Source organism: Tachyglossus aculeatus, chromosome X3 (assembly GCF_015852505.1).
Source record: "Tachyglossus aculeatus isolate mTacAcu1 chromosome X3, mTacAcu1.pri, whole genome shotgun sequence".
NCBI classification, from domain to species: Eukaryota; Metazoa; Chordata; class Mammalia; order Monotremata; family Tachyglossidae; genus Tachyglossus; species Tachyglossus aculeatus.
In genome coordinates, this window is record NC_052099.1 from 12,212,791 (window position 1) to 12,238,478 (window position 25,688).

Sequence of the window (25,688 nt, forward strand, 5' to 3'; positions counted from 1 at the left end):
AACATATGAACTAGGAGGGGCTGTTGGGGGAACTCAACTGAAGAGAGTGGAATTTAGTTGAGGAATGTCCCCCAGAGGAAGTGGGTTTTCAGGAGGGCTTTTAAGATGGACAATACTGTGGCACAGTGGATTTGAAAAGGGTAGGTAATTCCAGAGAGGTGAATGAGAGTGAGAAATGGGTCAGACAGGAATATTGACAGCAAGGTACCATTAGAAGATTAGTTAGGGATGAGAAAGGGTCAATTTATTAATTTTACTTACTTATTGAGCGATTACTGTGTGGCAGAGCATTTTACTAAGTGCTTGGGAGAGTACAAGAAAAATAGCAGACACGATCCCTGCCCTAAATCATTTTACAATCTCGGGGGTGAAGCAGACACTAAAATAATTTCTAGATAAGAGGAAGAGGGAGAAGGAGGCATGCACATGAGTTGGTGCTTAAATAATAGGGATATGTTCTATGGGAGGCTGTGTCTATGCGAGTGCTTAACCCATCAATCAATGGTATTTATTGAGCTCTTACTATGTGCAGAGCACTGTACTAAGTGCTCTGGAGAATACAACAGAATTAGCGGATATGTTCCCTGCCCATAATGAGTTTACCATCTGGAGGGGGAGAGAGACGTTAATATAAATGAATAATTTGTAATATATAATTTAATGATCTGTATTTAAGTGCTGTGGGATTGGGGGTGGGGTGAAAGCCAGAGGGAAGGAGTTGGGTGAGGGGTTGGCAGCAAGACAGGCGAGATCGAGGCACAGTGAGAAGGTTAGCACCAGAGGAGTTGAGTGTGTGGGCTGGGATGTAGAAGAAGAGAAATGAGGAGAGGTAGGAGGGGGCAAAGTGGTGGACTGCTTTAAAGCCAATGGTGAGGAGTTTTTGTCTGATGGGGAGGTGGATGGGCATCCACTGGAGTTTTCTGAGGAGCTGGGTGACATGTCCTGAACCTTTTTGTAGAAAAATGATCCGGGCAGCAGAGTGAAGTATGGACTGGAGTGGGGAACGACAGGAGGCTGGGAAGTCAGCAAGGAAGCTAATGCAGTAATCCAAGCAGGATAGGATGAGTTATTAACGTTGTAGCAGTTTGGATGGAGAGGAAAGGGTAGATTTTAGCTATGTTGTGAAGGTGGGACCAACAGAATTTAGTGATGGATTGAATAACAGAGAAGAGTCAAGGATAACCCCAAGGTTACAGGCTTGTGAGACAGGAAGGATGGTGGTGCCATCTATGGTGATGGGGAAGTCAGTGGGAGGACTGGGTTTGGGTGGGAAGATAAGGAGTTCTGTTTTGGACATGTTAAATTTGAGGTGATGGGAGGACATCCAAATAGAGATTATCTTGTATTTCTATCCCAGTGCTTGGTACATAATAAGCACTAACAAATACTATTATCATGACTATTATTGCTATTATTACGATAATTATCATCCCTACAGTTGTTCCATATTTGCTTTCTGGAGATCTTATAGGATCTGGTGTCATATTCTCCCTGGTAGGCACATGAAAAGACTGAATGAACAATTTCCAATATCAGAGATAGTGTGTCAAGGAAATAAGCAATCTATCATCATTCAACCCTAATCTTCTTTAATATCATGCAAATAGAGATATGTCCTTGACATATGTTTTTCTCTTTTAATACCTATTAACCAATTGGGCATTTTCCCTTATTCACATCATAATTTTTGACAATTTCACAAGAAAGCTTTGTTGCAAATCTCCCACTAAAATTAGCAGCATGGCCTTGGGAGAGACAATATCATGTGTGTTTGTATCGCACTTTTACCAGTTCGTGCATAATTTACGATGTACTGCTTGTTTCGCTGCTCCCTGTGCTTAGCTCTTTCATCTCAGCATCATTTTCATCAAAATAGTCCTGATGTTTCCTTCCGGCAGTAACCGTAGTCTCAAAAGCTGCCTGGTAGAGAGAATCCCTTAGAGACATCCAGGGTTTGTCACAATTGTAGAGGAAAATAGTTTATTTTTTCTTGCCCTTAATAGAGCTGCTTTGATGTTGTCATAAAGCTTACTGCATCTGTCTTCATTCTCCAGGAGTTTGACATTCAGCTCTCTCGGTGGTTTGTATGCCACATTGTGAATTATTGATTTTATCATTAGTCATAGTTTGAAAACTTATCAGGCTATGGTCAGTTCAGAATCCGGAGCCATCCGGAGCTGAAGTAATGTGAACCATCTTCAGCTCTCACTGATAGATGATGATGATATGCTCAATCATGGTGCCACTGCTAGAATCCCTGGAGATTGTAAGTTCCTTGAGGGCAGGGATTGTTTCTACCTACTCTGCTGAACTGTACTTTCCCAAGTGTTCAGTACATTGCTCTACACACAGTAAGAGCTCAATGAATAACACAGATTGATTAAATAATTGAATCTTGGGGATGTAATGATAATAATAATTATGGTATTTGCTAAAGACTATGTGCCAAGCACTGTCCTAAGAGCTGGGCTAGGTACGAGGTAATTAGGTTGGATGCAATCCCTGTCCCACATGGGGCTCACAGTCTTAATCTCCATTTTACAGATGAGGTAACTGAGCCACAGAGAAGTTAAGTGACTTGTCCAAGGTCACACAGCAGACAAGTGGACCGGTCGGAATTAGAACCCACCTCCTTTGACTCCCAAGACCATGCTTTTTCCACTAGGCCATGCTTCTTCTTCTTTCTTTCTTTTTTTTTCTTTCTTTTTTTTCCTACGGTGGAACATCCCATCTGAAGATGACAGCCCCTAATTCTGGATCCCCTGGAAATGACAGGAGCTCAGACCCCATAAGAACCGTGATCCAAACCATAGAAGGGCACACATGGAAATGATCTACATGGTAATGCACATCTACGTTCCTCCAGCCAAACCATAAACACGGAGCACTCAGTCTAAATTTCCATTTCAGATGCACAAGAAATAAAGCAGACACAGTTTTTTTCCCCACTAGCAGTACGAGTCTTTCTACTTGGTAATTTGTCAGTAACAAAACACTGAAATTGAGCATTCAGTTTTAGGGTGAAATGGTAGCTTTGCACTGTCCCAGGATTTCATCTTCCACAATGAGAGTGTGCTCAATCGTCAGAAGTGGCCAGCCAATCCATCCGGAGTGTATCCTCATGGGCTAGTGTATGCAGAGTATGGTATTAAACCCTTTGGAGAATACAACTGAGTCCATGATGTCGCTATGGGTCGGAGACAACTCTGTGGCATAAGACAAGACGAGACAATAAGGGTCATGATCCATGCCCTTGCAGAGCTGAGAATCTCACGTGGCAGACAAGCCATTCTTCACAACAGACTACCACTGCTGATAGCAAAAGTATGGAAAGATAAATTGATACATATGTATAAGTGAATGGAAGTTGAGACTATGCATAGGTGCTAAGATGCATAAACAGCAGCTGTTTTATGGACACTTCCTGGCCAGAGGAAGAACAGATAATAATAACAGTAACAATATTTGTTAAGTGCATACTATAAGCCAAGTAGTCTGCTAAGCCTGGGGTACACACAAGATAATAAGGTCCCACATAGGGCTCACAGTCCTAAGTACAGATATTGAATCCCCATTTTGCAGGTGAGGGAACCAAGGTCCAGAGCAGTGAAATGACTTACCCAAGGTCACACAGCAGACAAGTGGTGGAACCAAGATTAGAGTCCAGGTCCTCTGAGTCCCTGGCCCAGGCAGGGGTGGGGAAGAGGGGAGAGAATGGCAGAGGTGTTGGAATGGTAGTAATGATAATAATAATTATGGTATTTGTTAAGAGCTTACTATGTGCCAGGCACTGTAATAAGGGCTGGGGTGGAGACAAATCAGGTTGGACACAGTCCCTGCCCTGCCTGGGGCTCATAATCTTAATTCCTATTTTATAGATGAAGTAACTGAGGCACAGAGAAGTGAAGTGACTTGCCCAGGGCCACACAGCAGACAAATGGCAGAATCAGGATTCAAACTCATTCCCTTCTGACTCCCAGGCCTATGCTCTATCCACAAACCCTGAAGTGGTGGGAGGGCAGCCTGTGATTCTAGAGCAGTTAGCCAAACTATGTCCTGGGGTTAGTGTGTCAGCCAATGTGTCCATTTTTGCCACCATTTATCACCAGTTTGTGGGCGGGTGAGCTCAAAAGGGTCCACTACAGCACACACTACAATATGTTCAAATTTGAAATTTGGTTTGATGAGAAGAAATTCCACAGAACTGACTAGCTGTCCTCTTTCAGGACAGGAAGTCCTGAAAGACAGAAGTGAAAATAGTGTAGGAAAGCCGCTCTACGATTTTCCAGCCTGCCTATATGCAAATCACCTGAATAGATAAATTATTTCAGAGCAATATCATCAGAGTTCCCTGAGAAATACAATTTCATTTCCCCCACTAAAAATAGTCAGATAATTGAGAGTGAGGTGGGGTTATTGCTGAGCACACTAGAATTGCTTGATTTACTATGCATTGCATGCACCAATATTTTAATGCAGTATTGGGGGAGTCTGAATAATTTCGATGGCTATTCTTCCTGTGGTTCTTTAATTGTTTTTCATTCATTCATTCAATCGTATTTATTGAGAGCTTACTGTGTGCAGAGCACTGAACTAAGTGCTTGGGAGAATTCTGTTGGATTTTGTTTACTGAATTCTCGTCGTTTGGTTTTTCTGAATTTCCCCTGTGTTTCTGTCTAGATGGTGACTCCCTTGTGAATCAGGGATTGGGTCTGAATCAATTCTCCTTGTTTTACTTCTTGACGTTTAGGTTGTAAATGCTTAGGACTTATCAAAGCAAGCAACTTACAGGATCTTGGACTACCCTACTCTCTTTCTGTCCAGTTCCCTGTCCACAAAATACATCCACCCTGACTCACCTTTTTTTTTTCACTGCCATTTTGCTACCAAGAGAACTTCTGGGAAGCAGAAATATGATATTAGCAGAGAGAAGACTGATTAAGGTTGGAATCAAAATGCTGATTGGTAGGTGGGGGAAGGTAAATGAAGTGAGAGGAGCATTCTTTTGTTAAGAAATCTTTAAAAGGTGATTGTGAGAGATGTTAAGATTTCTACTGTTGGAAAGAGAAGCAGAGGTGAAAAATTTTTTATGGTATTTGTCAAGCGCTTACTATGTGTCAAACTGTTCTAAGCACTGAGGTAATAATAATAATAATAATGGCATTTATTAAGTGCTTACTGTGTGCAAAGCACTGTTCTAAGCGCTGAGGAGGTTACAAAGTGATCAGGTTGTCCCACGGGGGCTCGCAGTTTTAATCCCCATTTTACAGATGAGGTAACTGAGGCACATAGAAGTGAAGTGACTTGCCCAAAGTCACATAGCTGACAATTGGTGGAGCCGAGATTTGAATCCATGATCTCTGACTCCAAAGCCTGTGCTTTTTCCACTGAGCCATGCTGCTTTAAGTAAATTAGGTTGGACACAGTCCCTGTCCTGTATGGGATGCACAGTCTAAGTAGGAGGTAGAACAGGATAACTGAGGCACAGAGAAGTTAAGTGACTTGCCTACAGTCCCACAGCAAGCATTTGGCAGAGCCGGGTTTAGAACCCAGGTCCTCCCAGGCCCACCTTCCACTAGACCGTGCTGCTTCTGTTTCACTCTCCAATAAATGACAATTTTTTTTTAAAAGAAAACCAGAAATAGCAAGTCCCCTTACTGTGGAGAGTCAAAAAAGCAGAAGAATGTTAAATGTATCCCTGCAAGCTTCAAGTACGGTTGCCAGGGGGTTATTACTGGGTCAGTTGGGCCAGTTTTTAGCCTCTGAAGGGTGGATGGGAAGAGAGGTTAAAAGGCTATTAACCTTGGCTACCCTTAACCTCACACCTCTGCTGCTGACACTGAAAATGGAGAGGCTCAGTAGTTCGACCTCACTGCTGAAAAGCTGCAGCTGAAAGCCTTAAAGTCTGCTGGCGGTAACAGCACTGGCCATGGCAGAGGTGGCTGCTGGGAGAGAAGCCACCAGTTACACTACCAGGCTGCAACCATGTTAAATAGGGTCTGGTATGGTGAGCTAGCATCATCCAGACAAAATGCAGCCCAGAGTGATAGGCTGCCAGGGTGACATCTGCATTTCAGAGCCTCTCCAGAAGGTATATCGCACTTAGGACAAACAGACCCTTTTCTAACAAGCCTGCATTTGACCACCAAAAATTCCAGCAGAAGTGGTTTTGTCCTTAGCTATCTTTCAATAAAATGGGCACTTCCTTTGTGCTGCCACCATCAAAAAAAAAGAGAGAAGGAGCCTGGCATAGTGGATAGAGCATGAGCCTTGGAGTCAGAAGGTCACGGGTTCTAATTCCAGCTCCGCCTCTTGTCTGCTGTATGACCTTGGGCAAGTCACTTAACTTCTCTGTGCCTCAGTTACCTCATCTGTAAAATGGAGATTGAGACTGTGAGCCCCACGTGGGACAGGGACTGTGTCCAACCTGGTTTGCCTGTATCCCCCACAGTGCTTAATACAGTGCCTGACACAAAGTAAACACTTAACAAATACCACAACTACTAGAATGGAGTTCTCCAATGGATGTCACCATAGTAAACTTCCAAAATGTGCTCCAGAACTCCAGAATCCACCCTCCTCAGATTTTTCTCATGGGAACCATGGCTGTAGATGTGGGAGAATGAACTAGGCTCCTTCAGGTCCCTGCTAAACTATTTCCTGTCACTATATATAGAGATTGGGGTCGTTCTGTTACACTAAATTAGAAATGAGGAATTCACAGTTCAAGGTATTTGGAGAGTGCAGCAAGAAAATATATCTATATGAAATCTACACATCAAAGAGTTGGAAAAACTGGAAACAAAAATAAATGTCTTTGGATATATTAAGTCCCATGTGAGGAGACTTGGGTATATTGTTCAATTATCCTGAGACCTTTCTCAGCATTTGCCATTGCACAGAGGCCAACAAAGCCCCAGTGTGCAGTACCTAAAATATCTACAGGATGTTTTGCTGCCTCACAAAGTTGTTTCTTAGAGCATTTTGGAGTTCAGTAATAATAATGGCATTTATTAAGCTCTTACTATGTGCAAAGCACTGTTCTAAGCGCTGGGTAAATTACAAGGTGATCAGGTTGTCCCACGGGGGCCTCACAGTCTTAATCCCCATTTTCCAGATAAGGGAACTGAGGCCCAGAGAAGTCAAGTGACTTGCCCAAAGTCACACGGCTGACAATTGGCAGGGCAGGTTTATTACTCTAATGATTTTACTTGTACATATTTACTATTCTATTTATTTTGTTAATAATGTGCACCTAGCTTTATTTTTATTTATTCTGATGACCTGACAACTCTCCACATGTTTTGTTGTCTGTCTCCCCCTTCTAGACTGTGAGCCCGTTGTTGGGTAGTGACCGTCTCTATATGTTGCCAACTTGTACTTCCCAAGCGCTTGGTACAGTGCTCTGCACATAGTAAGTGCTCAATAAGTACGATTGAATGAATTCGAACCCATGACCTGTGACTCCAAAGCCTGTGCTCTTTCCATTGAGCAACGCTGCTTCACATCTCACACGCCCCTCCCGCTGTCTCCCCCTCCCATTCATCAGCCCGTTCTGCACAACTGCCGCCGGGAACCAGGCCCGGGGGAATCGGTGACCAGAGAAAAAGCTTTTCCTACTTTGGTTCGATTTCAGAAACGGAGTGGGGGTCTCGAGTGTCTAGGAGAGCGCCGGGTGCCGAGGCGGCCGGCGGGGCTTTCCGGGCCCGGGCCGGGCGAGCCGTGCGGAGGGTTCTGGCGACTTGCCAGGCCAGCGCGGCTCGCTGGCCTCACGCGGGAAATAGCAGTGGGGCGGAGGGGAGTCAGCCTCCTTGGGACCGCAAATCTCAGCCCGCTTGGGCCGCTTGCCGCGGGGGTTGTGGTTCCGCCTCTCCTTCCGTCTCCGCCGGGCTGCGTCTTGTCGGCCCTCCCGCTCCTGCAGTCTCACCTTCCCCAGCGGGTGGCCGTCGAACATGGCCTCGTAGAAGCAGCGCTCGGCGCTGGTGAACGGGGGCTTAAGTGCCAACCACACCTCGGCCATCAGGGCCCGGAAGCCGGCGGACTGGAGGGACCAGGCCAACCGAGAGCAAAAGGGGAGCGGCCGGGGGTGGGCCCGGCGGTTATATATCCTTCATCCGGGGTCCCCCACCCGCTGGCCAGGTGGACCTCCGGCTGGGGCAGGGCGTGGAGGGCCAGAGGCCGAGGAGGGGGCTAACACTCGGGTGCGTTCTACAAACACCCTCTCGGCCCGGTCGAAGTAAAACTTATTGACCCAGATGCCGCGGACCACGTGGTAGCAGGCCGTCCGGTGCCCGTGGCCGCAGGGGCCTGAAGTCGGGAGGCGGCTCGGGACCCTCGCCCGTCAGCACGTCGGCGAGCATCACTCGGTAAGCACGCTCGGCCCCGTCGAAGAGCGGCTTGTCAAAACCGGACGTGGCCCAGCAGGGCAAAATCCAACCCCGGGATCTTGTGCCTGGGTGAACGCTTGGGGTTTGGGGTAACCCCAAAAGGAGCAGGCACTTAACATTAGCATTCCCTTTCGGTCCATTCTAGCAACTTACATTTCGGGTTCCTGATTTTTTAAAAATATTCTCTAGTGTCATTCCTTTGGGTATTTGGATGTGTTCCTAAATCAGCCAAAGCAAATTACCACAGGTTGAAGCCTAAGACAAATTAGGTCAGTCTTGAGAAATCAGGCTGTAGGCAAGTAAAACCTGCAATAAAAATGATAAATTCTTCCCACTGTCTTCAGTTACATCACGGCCATGGCCAGGACTGCTTTTCTACAATAAAAGGCTTTAGGGCACTAGCAGCCAGCATTTTACCCTTTCTCTTCCCTCTCGCCCTAGTCCTTAATAAAAATTACTATTATTATTATTATGGTACTTGTTAAGCCCTTACTATGTGCCAAGCACTGTTCTAAGCACTGGAGTAGATACATGTTAATAAAGTTGAACACAGTCTTAAATTCAGAGGGAAACACGTCTGCCAGCTCTGTTGTAGTCTCCCAACTGCTTAGTACAGCGCTCTGCACACAGTAAGTTCTCAGTAAATACCTTGATTGAGGTGGGAGGGCTCAATGGCCTCCACCGTCCTCACAGCCGTCCGACCCCCTTAATGCCACTGCTTCCACTGAAGAACAGAGAGCAGCTGTGAGCCAGTTAGTGACAGTAGCAGCTCTGGAGATGAGAGTGAGTGAGGCAGGGGCCAGCCGTTTCCAGTTCCGAGAGAAGCCCAGTGTGACCTAGTAGAAATTCACTGGAAGGTATAGAAAGACCTGCAGAACCGATGTGAGAAGCTGCCTGATGCTCTCTGAATACCTGCAAGTATACTCGTTCAGACAATCCTTGACGAGATATTTTGAGCTATGACACAAGGCACTTACAGTATTCTAAAATGAACCCCTTTGTTTCGGCTTCACAATATTAGCATCCTTTATGGCACTAGGTTCTGAGGGTGCTGCTGGCGACGGTGCCGGCCATCTAGTGATCACTTAACAAATACCATTAAAGGTGGGGGGGCAGGGGAAAAAATTAATAGCTATGATGGGATGGGGAGGAGAGAGAGAGAGAAAGTGGGTGGAGCAGGAGAGGCTGGGGAGTGTTTACTTGATTGACAGGCAGAAACCCAAGGGGAGGGGGATGGCGATTGACGCCAGATTGTAATCTCCTTGAAGGCAGGACTTTGCACACAGTAAGTGCTAAACAATACCATTGTTTGATTGATGTTCATTTCATTCCCAATACTGTAAAAGTCAGCTACCCTTTTGTAAAATTTCTGACTCACTATAAGCATTTTTACATAGCTCTATTATTCCTTTATAATCCTATGTAATTTTGGTAAACATAGGGTTTACCCTGGTTCAGGAACCCATCCTACATTTATAATATTACTCCTATGGATAATTGGTTCCAACTTATGATTTGGGTTTAGATGCTCTTTGGTGCTTGATGCCCCATTTTTAATGCTACTCTTGCAATATTCCGAAGACCATGAGGGTCTTTTCATACTGCTTTATCTCCACTACTGCCTAGGAGAAATCGGTGAGCGACTTGAGTTCTGTACTGCCGATGGAAACTTTCAGTAATGTGTATCATTTCCCTGGTGTAAGCTGGTAAATGACGTGTTTTCTCCAGACATTTGTCAGAACACAACACTGTACTGCTTTCTGCAGAGCAATTTATAATCATTTGCACAGTCGTCGGCAAATAAATTTCCTGAACTACTGTCTCAAAGACTTTTGATGATGCACATAACCTGTTGAGCTGGAAGGATTTCCCAGTAGATTCAAACCTTGATGCTAATTTGCAAATCCCTTTTGCACACTTGATTATGGCAATATAGGATAGGTTGAACAGAACTCAACCTACTGCACAACTCTGCTTCACCCCAGTAATGATGGGGAAAGGTTCAGGTAGAGTTCCTTGAAGTTGACCAATTGTCCTGTCCTATCCTGTCCTGGTAATTGTTTCTTATGGTATTTTTTAAGTGCTTACTATGTGTCAAACACTGTACTAAGCTCTGGGGTAGATACAAGTTAATTAGGTTGGACACAGTCCCTGTCCCACATGGGGCTCACAGTCTAAGTATGATGGAGAACAGCCAAATTTATTTAGTTATTTTCATAGCACCCCTTTGAATCATCCTTTCAAATCATCTGGTAAGATCAATAAACAGTATAAATGTTTCTGTACTTTGCACTTTGTCATGCTTCAATGACTATATCTGCTGTACCATGATCTGAAGCTATGTTGTGATTCAGGTAGCAAACAGTTGACTGTGTTCTTCAGTAGTGCATTCAGGAGGACTCTGGCTAGAATCTTTCCAGCCATGAAAAGCAGAGAAATTCCATGCAGAGCCTGTGAAGTCTTGTGGTATTTCCTCAGCGATCCACAGGTTGAGGAAAAGCTCCTGCAGATGCCTGAGGATTAGACATCCTTCGTGCTTGATGATTTTGGCAGGAAGGACGTCAGATCAGAGTGTTTTTCCATTTTTCATTGTTTGGGGGCTAAGGTCATAGTTCTACATTTTGGCTGATTTTCCATGCTTTGGAAAGCCTCCTCCTAGATGGTGGAAGTTCATTATAGTGTTCCCACCACCTGTGTATGATCCCCTCTCAGTCTGTGATAAGGGTAGATACACCCATGCTCCTCATTGGTACAGTAACAGTGCGTATAGGGCCACAGAGATTCTTTAAAGGTGAATAAAAATCACCACCCACACACATACAAACACAAAAGTCTTTCCTAAACTGTGTTAAGCTCTTATTATTATTATCATTATTATGATTATGGCATTTGTTAAGGTCTTACTATGTGTCAAGTACTATTCTAAGTGCTGGGGTAGATACAAGTTAATCAGGTTGGACACAACCCTTGTCCCACATGGGGCTCACCATTGAAGTAGGAGGGAGAACAGGTATTGAATCCCTATTTTACAGTTGAGAAAAATGAGGCCCAGAGAAATTAAGTGACTTGCCCAAGGTCACACAGCAGATAAGTGGCAGAGCTGTGATTAGAACCCAGGTCCTCTGACTCCCAGCCCCGGGCTTTTCCTACTAGGCCACATTGCTTCTCATGCTGCTCTTCAGCAGCCTGACCCAGCTAAGGTTTTTCCTAAACCAAATCCATTGGGGGCTTTGCAATACTGGGGTACTCAGCTTTCCACACTCCTTTGGAAAAAGTTTCCTGGTTAGGGTACCTCAAAATTATTCCTATAAATCAGTACCATCCTTTCCATAACTTGAAATTTTAGTCAGCAGAGGAATTGGTTGGGGCTCTCCAACAAGCCTTGCCTTATGAAGACCGCTACTCTCTGAGGAGTCTTCTGAAACAGATATGAAGGTGGATACCAAAAACACAAGAAACAAACGTTTTCAGTTTTTTTTACACAAAGTGAGATTTTAAAAAGCAAAATAATGAACAGGAATGAGTAGTAGTAGTAGTAGTAATAGTATTTAAGTGCTTACTGTATGCAAAGCACTGTACTAATTACTGGGAAAGAATACACAGATGGGAATTAGATACTGTCCCTGGCCTTTGGAGGCTCACAATCTAAAAATATAAAAGAGGAGAGAGTAGTGGAGACGGACACATGAGAGATGAAACAAAATACTAAGCATTAAAACACGGACAGGTACACAGAATAAGAACCAAGATCTGTAGGGTGCTGTAACAGGAGGTGCAGAATTTCAGGCTCTTCACAGCTCAGAGTCCACAGTCACAACCACAGTAGCTGCCATGGTCTTCCCAGGGTTTTGCAGAAGCAGCGCCAGGCTGTGGCTGCTTCTCTCTGCCCTGCCGGGGTGGTGCAAGGTGGGTCGGTATGAAGGTTCCTCGGTGAAGCGGAAGAGTGCCGGTGAGGGATCACGGGGGGTCAGTGTGGTGTTTGGGTATGTGGCCGGGGGGGGGGAGGGGAGGGAGGGGTGTGTGTGTGTGTGTGTGTGTGTGTGTGTGTGTGTGTGTGTGTGTGTGTGTGTGTGTGTGTGTGTGTGTGTGTGTGTGTGTGTGAAGGGCCCTGGTTATTGTGGTGGGAAAGCAGCAGTCATGATGGGAAGGGGGCAAGTTCCCAGTGGATTTATTTGGTCATCTGATGGGAAGAGAGGGTCAGGATGCACGCTTTAGCATCTTAGATCCTTGCAACCCAGCACCCACAGAGCGTGTCTGGAGCAGGGGTTCTGGGAATCACAGTGGGAGGGCAAAAGGACTCTACCATCCCGGAGAATACTTTGAATCAGTGTAAGTTCCCATGGCCCACAATTCATAGAGGATGTCAGGAACAGGGAGGGACATTTAGCCATCTTACCTGAGATAGTGTAGCAACAATACTCAGTCAAAAGAGTATAAAATAAAAAGTCAGTCACAAAGTACCACTTTTTGCTTCTCTGAGAATTTGCCCCCAAAACTAGTGATGCTTTTTCATTAAGGTTTTCAAAGTTTACTTATGGATCTCACTCTCTCTGTCTCTTTCTCTCTGCCTTTCTCCCATTCTATCAGCTTATGGGCTCTCCCTCCAGCAGTCCTACTTCCATTTCAGGCAAAAACCCCTCATCTTCTCTTTTCCCTTCCTACCTTTTAAACATTTTCCATATTTCTAGGCAATCCCCAACAGCTGAGCCAATAACAATTTAGCCCACATTGATGTCACCAGGTGCAAGGACCTTAGCTTTATTCTAGATCGCCTATTACTCGCCTTGTTGAAAAAACACCACTGATTGGAGTTTGGGACTATGTAAATAACCTTCAGGTTCCCTCTGGCAGTTTGCCTTGCTATTGGCTTTTGTCAAATTTTGTTTAAAAATTTAAACACATTTAAATTTTAAATTTGTTTAAAAATTTTGTTCAGATCTTTCAGAACACATAAACATATAATAAAGGGAAACAATTTTGGCTTCAGTAAGGCTTATCTTGCCATTGGGAAGTTTACGGGAAAATCAGTTTCCTTAATAATGATCATTTTCTATAGCCCCTTTTTTCTGAATAACTCCAAATACCTCACTTGTATGATCTCTTTTGTCTTCATAACTTTCCTATGAGGTCAGTCAATCAATCAATGGAATTGTTTGAGTGCTTATTGTGTGCACAGCACTGTACTACACACTTGGGGAGAGTCAAAAGGAGACAGTGATGATACTCGTTTCACAAAAGGGGGAACAGGCCCAAAGAGATGAAATGATTTTGCCAGAGTCACAGAACAATTAAGAAACCATAGGCAGAAATAGAATCTAGGTTTCTGACTTTCAAACCAGAATTCTTTCCAATAAATTATGCTACCTCTTTTTCTGTCATGTTCCAATATGGTTCTTCTGCTAAAATGAAATCATTTACGTTCTTTATATTTCAGGCACACTGCTTTATGGTTTTAAAATCTGATTGGCCTCATCTCTGTGTGTGTTGGGGAAATTGGAACTGTAGAGGTTTTTAATCTCATTTTCAAACCCAAATTAATCTGAAACAGTAGCCTTAAGTCAATGCTAGAAGGTTATTCGATTATTCTTCCATTGCATGAGGTTGCACTGAAGAATTCTTCAGGCTCCTTATTTGAAAGTTAGCTTGAGTTCAGTATGACGTCTTTGAATCCTTGTTTCTCTGGGATGCTGTTCAATCAATCAATCGATGGCATTTATTGAGTGCTCACTGTGTGCAGAGGACTGTACTAAGTGCTTGGGAGAGTACAATATTAATAGAGTTGGTAGACACTCTCCTGAGCAGAAAAATAAGAATTGGCCAATGTCAACTTGCCCCGCCACTTCTTGCATCATTTGCCTTTGTACCTGGAAACAGTAGTGGACCCAAGACTCAGGCAGATATCCTTTTGCTGAGGCAACACCTTTTCCTGCAGCCTGTTGCTAGAGAAATAAAACATGGGTGAGGCAGACTTCTTGACTATAAGATGCAGTGAAAGGCAGAGACTCCTGGGATTCCAGGATTGCTGGTTATCTGCAATTCAAATTGCTTGGCTCTAGACTGTAAGCTCATTGTGGGCAGGGAATGTGTCTGTTATATTATTATATTGTACTCTCCCAAGTGCTTAGTACAGTGCTCTGCACACAGCAAGTGCCCAATAAATATGATTGACTGATTTGAGACTCAACTGTAATGGATGCATTGCAAAAGTCAATCTCCCCTGATAAGATGAAGCTTTATACCCCATGTTCAGCAAATAATGGGTTCAAGTCCTGCTGGATTTAAAAGGCTGTGCATCACTTCTAATGAATCAATTATAGAGCCATTGCTTCAGCTTAGTCACCAGGGGTACAAGTGAGTTATGGATCTGTTGGGCAAATACAATCACCTCTGTATTCAGTAAGTAGGAAAATCAAATCTTCTACAGTTGGTCTCATTGTTTCTTGCAGCTAGCACTTTTTACAGGCTTTATAATTGGATTTTGTTTGAAAGATCTGAAATTTTTTGATGACTATTTATTAAATGCTTTTATCTCAATTATAGCTCCTTATTGAGGAGCTGGTGTCTGCATTTCAAGAAGACCTCAACAACAACAAAATTTACCTCACTTTTTGACCAGTCGTGATAACACCATAGAAATTGCTGCTCTCCTATCAGTAGCAAATGCCTAGTCTGCACATGTGGAATATTGTGAGGACCAGGGTTTTTGTGTGCCTAACTGGAAAGCAGTGTTTTACTAGGCAAAAAGCCAGGTTACAGCAAACCACTTCCGTTAGCTCCTTATGGATAAGGAACATACCTTATGCTGCTGTGCTTTCCCAAGCACTTAATACAGTGCCTTGCACTCAGTGAGTGCTCAAAAATATCAGTGCCGGTAGTAGTCAGAAGGTCATGGGTTCTAATCCTAGCTCTGCTACTCATCTGTTGTGTGACCTTGGGCAAGTCACTTCACTTCTTTGTGCCTCAGTTACCTCATCTGTAAAATAGGGATTGAAACTGTGAGCCCTACGTGGGACAGAGACTGTGTCCAACCCAATTTGCTTATATCCACCCCAGCGCTTAGTACAGTGCCTGGCACAGAGTAAGCATTTAACAAATGCCACAATCAATATAATATTTCTTTATTCTGAAAATATAATTCTTTTCCCAAGAGAGTCCCAAGGACAATGGGCTAATCTAGTCTGGGCACTAATAATAATAGTAATAATAATAATATTTGTTAAATGTTTACTATGTGCCAAGCACTGTACTAAGCACCGGGGTACATGCAGGATAATCAGGTCCCACATGAGGCTCCCAGACTAAGTAGGAGGGAGAACAGGTATTCAATCCCCATTTTGCAGATGAAGACACTGAGGCACAGAGAAATGAAGTGACTTGCCCAAGGTCACACAACAAGAAAGTGGTGGAGCTGGGATTAGAACCCAGATCCTCTGACTCCCAGGCCCAAGATCTTTCCACTGAAGCCACACTGCTTCTCTTGCTAATGACTACCACTCTTTCCTGTTGACAGACCTGTTTCCTTGATAGTCTATTCCTAATGTCCTTGGTATTCTCGTTGTTAAAAGAGCAACTCATTCACACGAAAAACAGGACATTTTCCCTCCTGAGGAGCTGCCTAAACTAATTGGTAGGAACACCAACAGACACTACCAATCAACTACTTTTAAGCAGACAACTTGACTCAGCAGGAAACAGAAACTTCTCCCTCCACTCACCTGCCAGAGACTCATGTTCTTTCATTCACCAGTTGGATGTGTTTTTTTTAATGGTATTTGTTAAGTGCCTAGTATGTGCCAGGGACTGTATTAAGAGCTGAGGAAGATACAAGCTAATCAGGTTGGACATAGTCCCCATCCCACATGGGGCTCACAGTCTTAATCCCCATTTTACAGATGAGGTAAATGAGGCCTAGAGAAGTGAAGCGCCTTGCCCAAGGTCACACAGCAGACAGGTGGCGGAGCCGGGTTTAGAACCCACATCCTTCTGATTCCCAGGCCCGTGCTCTATCCACTAGGCCATGCTGCTTCCCAATTTCCCATTCCCAACTCACTACCCCTCCCCAAGTCAATCCAAAGGGAAGGCTCATATAATATCTCGTTTCTGCTATTTTTGTTGTATTAGTCACTGGGATCAAGGCCTATAGAATACACTCTCATCACACAGTGGGAATAAGACAGTGCCTCTGGTTCTAGCATTAAATCCCTGAGGATCAGTGAAAATAATGATGCTGTTTAAGGTGTTATCACTTTAAAATTAATTTTGAACAGGCTCAATGACTTTGGAAAGTCCACCACAGGAAGTCTGCTACAATCACTTTAAATATAAAGGACATTGCCATTTTTTAAAAGTATTTGTTAGTTGCTTACTATGTGCCAAGCACTATATTAAACGCTGGGGCAGATACAAGAAAATCAGGTTGGATACTGTGTCTGTCCCACATAGGGCTCACAGTCTTAATCCCTATTTTATAGCTGAAGTAACCGAAGTACAGAGAAGTGAAGTGCTTTGCCCCAGGTCACACAGCAGACAAGTGGCAGTGCAGGGATTAGAACTCAGGTCTTTCTGATTCCCAGGGCCGTGCTTTATCCACTAGGTCATGCTTCTTCTCATAGATGCACGCGTTCCCCTTCCAAGCAATTTTGCTATCTGATGTTTGAAGTTGCTTTGGTCATTTTGCACCAGTTAATCCCCAGTCCAGTTTTCTGTCCATGAAGTGACAGTGTTCTGTGAGCTTCAGCCTGTGGATGATGGATTTAGACAAATGGAAATTAGGCATTTTAATTATAATTATTGCACTTAAAAGCAGTCATTTTGGAAGTAAACTGGAAAGCATTTGGTCATAGTTTGTTCTTGCTAATACTATTGCAGATGATTATGAAAACGAGGGGGAAACTTTTCTTTTGATGTAGTAATAGCAGGAAATGGAGAGTTGCCTCTGTCAGCAATTTAGATCAAACCATAATTTATTTTGCACCACAAAAAGAGAGTTGCAAGAGACTTTGATCTGACACAAGCAATACATTCAGTAGCATGTGTACATTCTCCATCCTCTTTACACTGTGAGCCCCATGTGGGACAGGGCCTGTGTCTGACCTAATTATCTTACATCTACCCCACTGTTTAGAGCAGTGCTTGACACATAGTAAAGTATTTAACAAATATAATAATAATTCCATAACAATCTCAGCCATATTTGAAGACCCTGGCTTGTAACACCATACAGCTAAAGCATGTCTCAAAGCATTTCATTTGAGCTTGAAGCATGATTCTATATACTTCATACATAAGTTCTGCAGGGCTGGGAGGGGGGATGAATAAAGGGAGCAAGTCGAGGCAACGCTGAAAGGCAGAAGAGAAAGAAAGGGAAAAGATGGCTTAGGGTAGGCCTCTTGGAGGGGATGTGCCTTCAGTGAGGCTTTGAAGGGGAGGGGGGAGAGAATTGTCTGTCAGATATGAAGAGGGAGAGTGTTCCAGGTCAGAGACAGGATGTGGGCAAGAGATCAGGAAGGAGATAGATGAGCTTGAGATATAGTGAGTAGGTTGGCTCCAGAGGAGTGAAGTTTGTGGGCAGGGTTGTAGTAGGAGAACGGAGAGGTGAGGTAAGAGGAAGCAAGGTGATGGAGTGCTTTAAGGCTGATGGTAAGGAGTTTCTGTTTGATGCAGTGGTGGATGGGCAACCACTGGAGGTTCTTAAGGAGTGGGGAAACATGGCCTGAACAAAACGTTCAGTTTGTAGGAAAATGATACAGGTATCAGAGTGAAGTATGGACTGGAGTGGGGAGAGACAGGAGGCAGGGAAATCAGCAAGGAAGCTGATACAGTAATTAAGGTGGGATAGGATAAGTGCAAGATAGTTAAAACAGACAAGATCTCTGTCCCACAAGAGCTCACATTCTGAGGTGAGACAGAAGCAACATAAGGTAACGATGAATTATGAACCACAAGGAACAAAGTCAAGGAACTAAGATAAGATAAAGAGATACACAGCTCTTGGGAGGGGGATTCCCCAGACTCCTCTCTGCTCCAAGCAAATAATCCTTAGTCATAAATTGATACTGTCTCCAACATTCTAAAGGTTCTACATGGGATATGGGCCATGGTTTGGATTTCAGGTGGCAGTGGATCCCAGAATTCCTGGTCTTAAAGGAACTCCAGGCTATACAGGTTTCAGTTCTTGCCCGTTCCCTTCCCCTGAGTCAATATCCCTGTTCAAGTCAGTTCTCATTACAGTATTTTTATTACATGTGGCTCAGTGGAAAAGAGCACAGGCTTTGGAGTCAGAGATCATGGGTTCAAATCCCAGCTCTGCCAATTGTCAGCTGTGTGACTTTGGGCAAGTCACTTCACTTCTCTGTGCCTCAGTTACCTCATCTGTAAAATGGGGATTAAGCCCTCTGTGGGACAACCTGATCACCTTGTAACCTCCCCAGCACTTAGAACAGTGCTTTGCACATAGTAAGCGCTTAATAAATGCCATCATTATTATTGTTATTACACACCCCATAGCACATGTTTTCATTACCCATTTTGGATAGAATTCCTCTAAACTGTAAGCTTCTCCTGGGCAGAGATCATGTCTACCAAGATCATATCTACCAACTCTGTTGTATTGTACTTTCCCAAGTTCTTATCACAGTGCTCTGCACACACTTACTGTGCTCAATAAATACCACTGATTGATCAGGGAATTAGGGAACAATCTTCCCATAATCCATGAGTGTCTGGAATGCATTGTGATTTCCTGTTGGGAGAAACAGTTACGCACAACTCCCTTCCCCTTCATATCTGACAGACCACCACACTCCCCACCTTCAAAGCCCTGCGAAAATCACATCTCCAAGAGACCCTCCGTGACTAAACCCTCACCTCACCTATTCCCTCTCCCTTCTGCATCACCCTTGCACTTGGATTTGTACCCTTCATTCACCCCACCCTCAGAGCCGCAACACTTACATACAGAACAGTGCTTAGCACATAGCGCTTAACAAATACCATAATTATTGCTATCATTATTATTATTACAAACCCATAATTTATTTTAACATCTGTCTCCCCTTCTAAACCGTGTGCTCCTTGTGGGTGGGGAATATACCTACCAACTCTAATATATTGTACTTCCCCAAATGTTTAGTATAATCACTCAATAATTACAACTGATGGATTGGTGTCAATCAAGTTGTGCTTACTGTAATGTGAGTTTTCTTTAATATGGGCTTCACCAAGAATATTATTATAGGAGAACTATAACTATTAAAGATTTCCTTACCTTCCCCAGGGCTTAGTAGCTTGGGACAAAGCGAGCATTTAAATGTCAAAAAAAAGACATAAAATTAAGGAAATATGTCTCCCTTCTTCCTGGAGAGTAAGGAACTTGGCGAAACATGATGCAAAACTGAGAAGAAATTTCTCCCACGCTGGTTATCTTTAGTCCATAGTGAGGTCATTTCCCAATGAGAGGTACTCTATTGCCTGTTTGGGGGCAATGGGCCAGATTCACAGTTGATTTCTAGAAACGGGAAAATCTCCTTCCTTCTCTGCACCAGAAGCAGATTTACCAGAAGCTATTTAAGAATGAATTAGTCTCAGCATTGGGGTTGAGCTCTGCAGTACTCCAAATATCTGAGACTATTTAATCCAATAAAAATAAGAGTGCTAATTCTGGTTCTCCCACTTGTCTGCTGTGTGACCTAGGGCAAGTCACAACTTCTCTATGCTTCGGTTTCCTCATTAGTAAATCGGGGATGAAGTACCTGTTCTCCCTTCCTCCTTCTTATACTGTGAGCCTATGGTCTGCTGATCATGTATTGACCCCAGCGTTTGGCACAGTGTTTGGTACATAGCATTTAACAAACACCACAATTATTATTATTATTATCATTATTCTTGGAGTAAAATTTTCTGAGACTGTGCTTAATGATCTTTTTAGTACATCCCCACATTAATTCACTTTACTTCACATTAATCGGTGATTAGATGCTTTCTTCTAATATACAAGCAACATTTGATTTTTACAAGTTCACCCCTAACTCCAACAAACCAGAATATCCAGAAAATTAAAAAATAGCTCTCTCAGCGAAGGTTGCTGGTTTCTCAGCTCGAATGGACTATTACGTCCACTGTTTTGAGTGGTGCAACTGAGCCAAGAGGTTTCCAGCCTCTGCCCCTGCTACTCTCCTGGCAAAGATTTGATTTATTTGGTTCGGATGCACTGCCTGAACAGCTGATATAGTGGCATGTCAGAGCTAAAAAAAACCTCTAATCTTTGCAGTGAGACCTTTGGTGTTAAGTAGGACTGAACAGTCCAAGCTGGCTCAACACCATGACTCTCACCAGGAAGGCCAGAAACCGCTAGACTCTTGCATACCACTTTCCCCCAGCCCACTGTGGTGGGAAGGAAGCAGCGTGGCCTAGTAGAGAGAGCTCGGACCTGGGAGTCAGAGGACCTGGGTTCTAATCCCTGCTCTGCCACTTGTCTGTCGTGTGATCTTGGGCAAGTCACTTCACTTCTCAGCGCCTCAGTTCCCTCATCTGAAAAGTGGGGATTAAGATTGTGAGCCCCACATGGGACATGGACTGTGTTCAACCTGATTATCTTGCATCTTCCCCAGTGCTTAGTACAGTGTCTGGAACATAGTAAGCACTTAATAAATACCATTAAAGAAAAAGGATATACATTATCCTCAACACAGATGACTGTGTCCATATAAAAGAATTGACCGCAGTTCCTTGAGGATAGAGTCCATACTGACGTTTTGATTAACTTCATGCACAAAACCTGTACGGTATCGTGTATCTGTTGCATATCCAGTGCTGGGGCCATGACGGGGATGTGATTTGCATAAGAGGCATTTGTTTGGATTACGGAAGTGTCTGTTTTCTGAAATCTACCAATCCTTAGTAGAAGGGGTTGATGTATGACCCAAAATGGTGACACATCTCCTATGATTGATATCTGCCAGTTATATGACTCGGCAGACGGTCCGTTCCCCAGTGCGTCAGAGACTACGTTCCCCCTGCCCCTGCCAGAGTGGGTTCTCTGTCAATCAGTCAATCGATCAGTGATATTTATTGAGTGTTTACTGAGTGCAGAGCACTGTCCTAAATGCTTGGGAGAGTACCTGGAGGGGTGACAGGCCTGGGGGCTGGGGGTTACGGAAGGAAATGCCCCGAGTGGGCAAAAATCCCTCCCAAGGAGCTGGACAGAGAAACTTCGGTTTGCACCTACTGGCGCCCGGGTCTGCCCAGGTCTCCCTAACAGAACTCCATCCCCCCGCCCCTACCATAGTGGGCAGCTCCAGGGAAGAGGTCTCCTAGCTGAACACCTGCCCTCCGGCTTACTCCCCACCCCCACAACCTACACATGTCCCTGGACAGACTCCAACCCCCCTGCATCACCTCCCTCTTCCCTGTTTCTGCCCCGTGGTTACAAGATCGGACCACTTCATCATTTAAACTATGAAGACAATTGGTCGGGAACTGATAGAAACCACTCATTTATTGCATCTTGAAGGATTTCACCTGATGAACATGTTGGAGTGCAAAATACACCAATCCACTGTGGAATCCCGGTGCCTACTCAATAACAAGTTTCTGATGGTAATGTCTTCTAAGCAGGTGAATGAGGAACAAAAGCAATAGACAATTCCCCTTGCTCATGCCTAGTAACCGTTCAAGTAAGATAAATATTGCCTGGCGTGTCATCTCACCTCACCATTCAGTAAATCAAACTAAATGGAAAACTTAGTTTCTCTCATGGGTGTAAAACAATCTTTTACCAAAACCCCCAAGTGGAACATGTATACACATGCGCACTTTAAATTATGCAGCACTGAAAACTACTTCAGGGTTAAGCTGCTCAGATGGCTTCCCAGTTCCTGATTGGCAAGGTTAGAGGCCTACATAACAGTTAAAATAATTGGTTCAAGAGAAACTTCAGGGGAAAATTAGTTCTCTCAGAGCATGTTTGATTCACTAATCACCACAAAAGCAGAACCAGCTGAATTTTAAATTTGACGACATAAGATGGCAGCATGTTCAGCTGCTGTTAACAGGGTCATTTTCAGCACTCAAATTTTCCCTATTGGCAGGATGGATGAAATCAATCAGTGGTATTTATTGAGTGTTTACTGTGTGCAGAGTACTAAATTAAGTGCATGATGCAAGCAAGTCTAAAGGTATAGGTACTTTATATGTTTCTCTTTTAGATGATATTTGACTTTCATGGTCAAAGATAACTGCCGGTAGGGTTGTGTCTCACAGAGGACTTTTTCTAGCCATGGGCATCAGTCTTGACTTTTCAGAGTGGGGAAGGCTCAAGTCACGTCATCCATACTCTCCATACATTAGCCTGCTTTGTAATCTCGACTCCGTCCCTTGTCTGCTGTGTGACTTTGGGCAAGTCACTTAACTTCTCTGTGCCTCAGTTACTTCACCGGATTAAGATTGTGAGCCCCATGTGGGACATGGAGTGTGGCCAACATGATTAGCTTGCAGCTTCCCCAGTGCTTAGTACAGTGCCTGGCACATAATAAGTGCTTCACAAATACCATTTAAAAAACCCATTAGGATCCAAAGTCAAGGAATATCAGTTGCTGGGAAGCCTCAGTCTGTTGCTTGACCCTAAACTAAGCCTAAGGTCCTGGCTACCATTCATTATTCCATTCAGCCTGCAAATCAATTGTTGACCCAAATATGAATTTTACAGGCCCACTATACAACACAGATTTGCGTCTACCCTCAAAAACTGGTGATGAGTCAAGTTGCCATTTCTCTGGGAAAAATCTGGGACCCCAAGTACAAGCATGTATGTCAATAAAAGACTTTTTGACACAAGCCATCTCCAGACTAAAAATGAGATTTAAACATTTCTCAGCTAGCTTAAAGGAGGTACATCTCTCATTGCTTCTTTCTCTTTCAGTACTCCTTCAGTAATACAGCAAGTCCAAAATCACAGTGTACTAATTTTTACTAAAGATTTATCAGACCTGAAAGCAGAAAAATATAAGAATGTGAGAGGAGATTAGATGAAAAAATTCAAGGACTATTTGTCCAGAGTGAATGATTTGAGGATAACAAAGTTCAAGAAGAGTTTAGATAGGTTCATGGAAGGTTGGTAAAGAAGGGGATTTAAAGAGAAAAGTTAAATCTGTAACAGGGTATAACCAACCTCATAGATATAAACAGGACCAACCATTAAACTCTTTCTCAAAATCTCTTTTGATGTCACTCATGGAGGGAGAATACTAGTGGATGGACCATTAGAGTCACCCAGTATGACGCTGCTCTTAATCTTATGTAAAACTCCTTTATTTCTCTAGACAGATATTTCCACAGAATCACTGAGATAAAGTCACTCAAAGACCAAGTCAAAGATTCAACAGTTTGGTATCTAAAGAGAATCAAGGCCTCCTTTCTGCTTAAGTCTCATGACACATTGTAATACCAGCCACACAAGAATGGCTACAACTCCCAGCCCAGGCCAAACCAGCTGAGCCAAGGCCACTGCCCCTTGGTCAGCAACACAAGAGGACAGCAGCCCCTACCTTCAAAATCATACAACAGCTTGGCAAGATAGCCTCCATACAACAGCTTGTGTGGGAGTTGCAGAGACCTGTCTTGCTTCCAGCTGTCTGGTTGAGTCAGGTGCCTTTAGGGTTGGCACTTTCAGACTCTTACAGTAAAATAATTTGGATAGTGAAATTACCCAATGAAATACTGAGGAATTATCCAAAGTAGTGTCCTACTACAAAGGTGTGTGCTGTCTTTATGTGGTTTTACCTCCTTGCCCCAAGAAATCTTATTTTTCCTGTCTCTCAACTATCACTTCTCAGAGCACTCTAGTTAAATGCATGTTTGTGTATACTGTCTTCTTGTGTGTGTGTGCATGTGAGTGTGTTGGGAGCAGGGTGTGAGATGCTGTTGGTCCTTATTGACCCAGATATGAATTTTACAGACACTCTACAACACAGATTTGTGTCTACAAGTCAAAAACGAGTGATGAGTCAAGTTGCCATTTCTTTGGAAAAAATCTGGGACTCTAAGTCCAAGCATATATGCCAGTAGAAGACTTTGATGCAAGCCATCTCCAGATTAAATATAAGATAAAAACTGGGTAGAGATTGGTTCTACCAAGTATTATACCTGTGTCCATTACATTGTGCTCTCCCAAGCACTTAGTACAGTGATCTCGGCATACAGTAAGCACTCAATACATACGATTGACTGACTGACTGATTTAATACACTGCTCTGCACACGGTCAGGCTCAATGAACTCCACTGATTGAAAGAAGCAAAGCAAAACTAAATAAGTCAAAAGATCCGTCCCATTGTTCTCATTTCTCTGTTAAGTTGAACTGGGTATTCCAACTGCTTTGTAGGAATCTTTCATCGAACCACCAAATATCAGTTTAAAAACCAAATGGGCCAAAAACATAGGCACTATTACTAGTAAACAAGTTTAGAAAAAGTAGCCAAATAGTAAAAGTTAGTGGGAAGAATTTCAAAGAATATGTGCATTCGAGTATAAAAATGTACAACGCCAGAATGGCAGGCACTTTCTTTGGTTTTCCCTGCACGATTTAGAAGTATCCTATGTCCGACTAGAGTTGTGGCTATCTAGCGTGGGTCTTAGCTCCATAAACACACACTCAGAAATATGGCTCATGTGTGTTTTGATTCCATCTGGAGAGGCTCATTCCCCTTATTCAGTTAAAGAGGTACAGTAAGTAGGAGTCAAACTAAACATTTTTTTAGAAAGGGGCCAGTAAAGTTAGAAATGCAGAGGTACAATATGTGCTTTGTTGCTTCACAAGTTTGCCATAAAAAAAAATGCTGTAATCTTTGCCAGGGGTAGGCTGTACATTCCCAGGAGGTTTTTTCGGCACTGAGGAACACTTCAGACTGCATAACGGTCTACTCAGGCTTCTCCTTATAAGGCATTTTAGCTTTAGTGGAAGGGAATAACAACCACTCCAAGTGTCAGCCTGCTGGGAACAGATGACAGCAAAAATTTAGTCTGCTCTTGAGGCTAGGCTTGTTCTATCTCCATTGCACAGTTAACCTCTGAGCCCTGGCCATGATAACCAGTATAGGAATGTGGAGAACTTTGAGACTGGGAAGTAGATAGAACCAGCAGATATTTCCTTTTGTGAATGTGCTGATTTCTCTCTTTCCCTCTATCCTACAGACTGACTGAAAGACTTGGGAAATGGTTTTTGTATTCCAAAGGAAAGTTGTAGGTACCAAACAAAACAAAATCAAGAAAGAAAGCCCTGTTCAAGGTGGCTGTGTGTTTTGATTTT

At 43.5% G+C, this 25,688-nt stretch overlaps 1 protein-coding gene across 5 annotated transcripts in view; it reads left to right on the forward strand.

Moving 5' to 3' along the window:
• Nucleotides 1–25,688, forward strand: part of PALM2AKAP2 (PALM2 and AKAP2 fusion) — a 467,268-nt gene that overhangs the window by 58,978 nt on the left and 382,602 nt on the right. The window contains exon 1 of one of the 5 annotated variants that reach the window (XM_038770161.1): nt 8,129–8,366. The exons of the other annotated variants lie outside the window; for them this stretch is intronic. The gene's annotated coding sequence lies outside the window, so the exon portion shown is untranslated. Of the gene's footprint in view, nt 1–8,128; nt 8,367–25,688 lie in introns of those variants that run through there. 5 annotated transcript variants of the gene reach the window in all.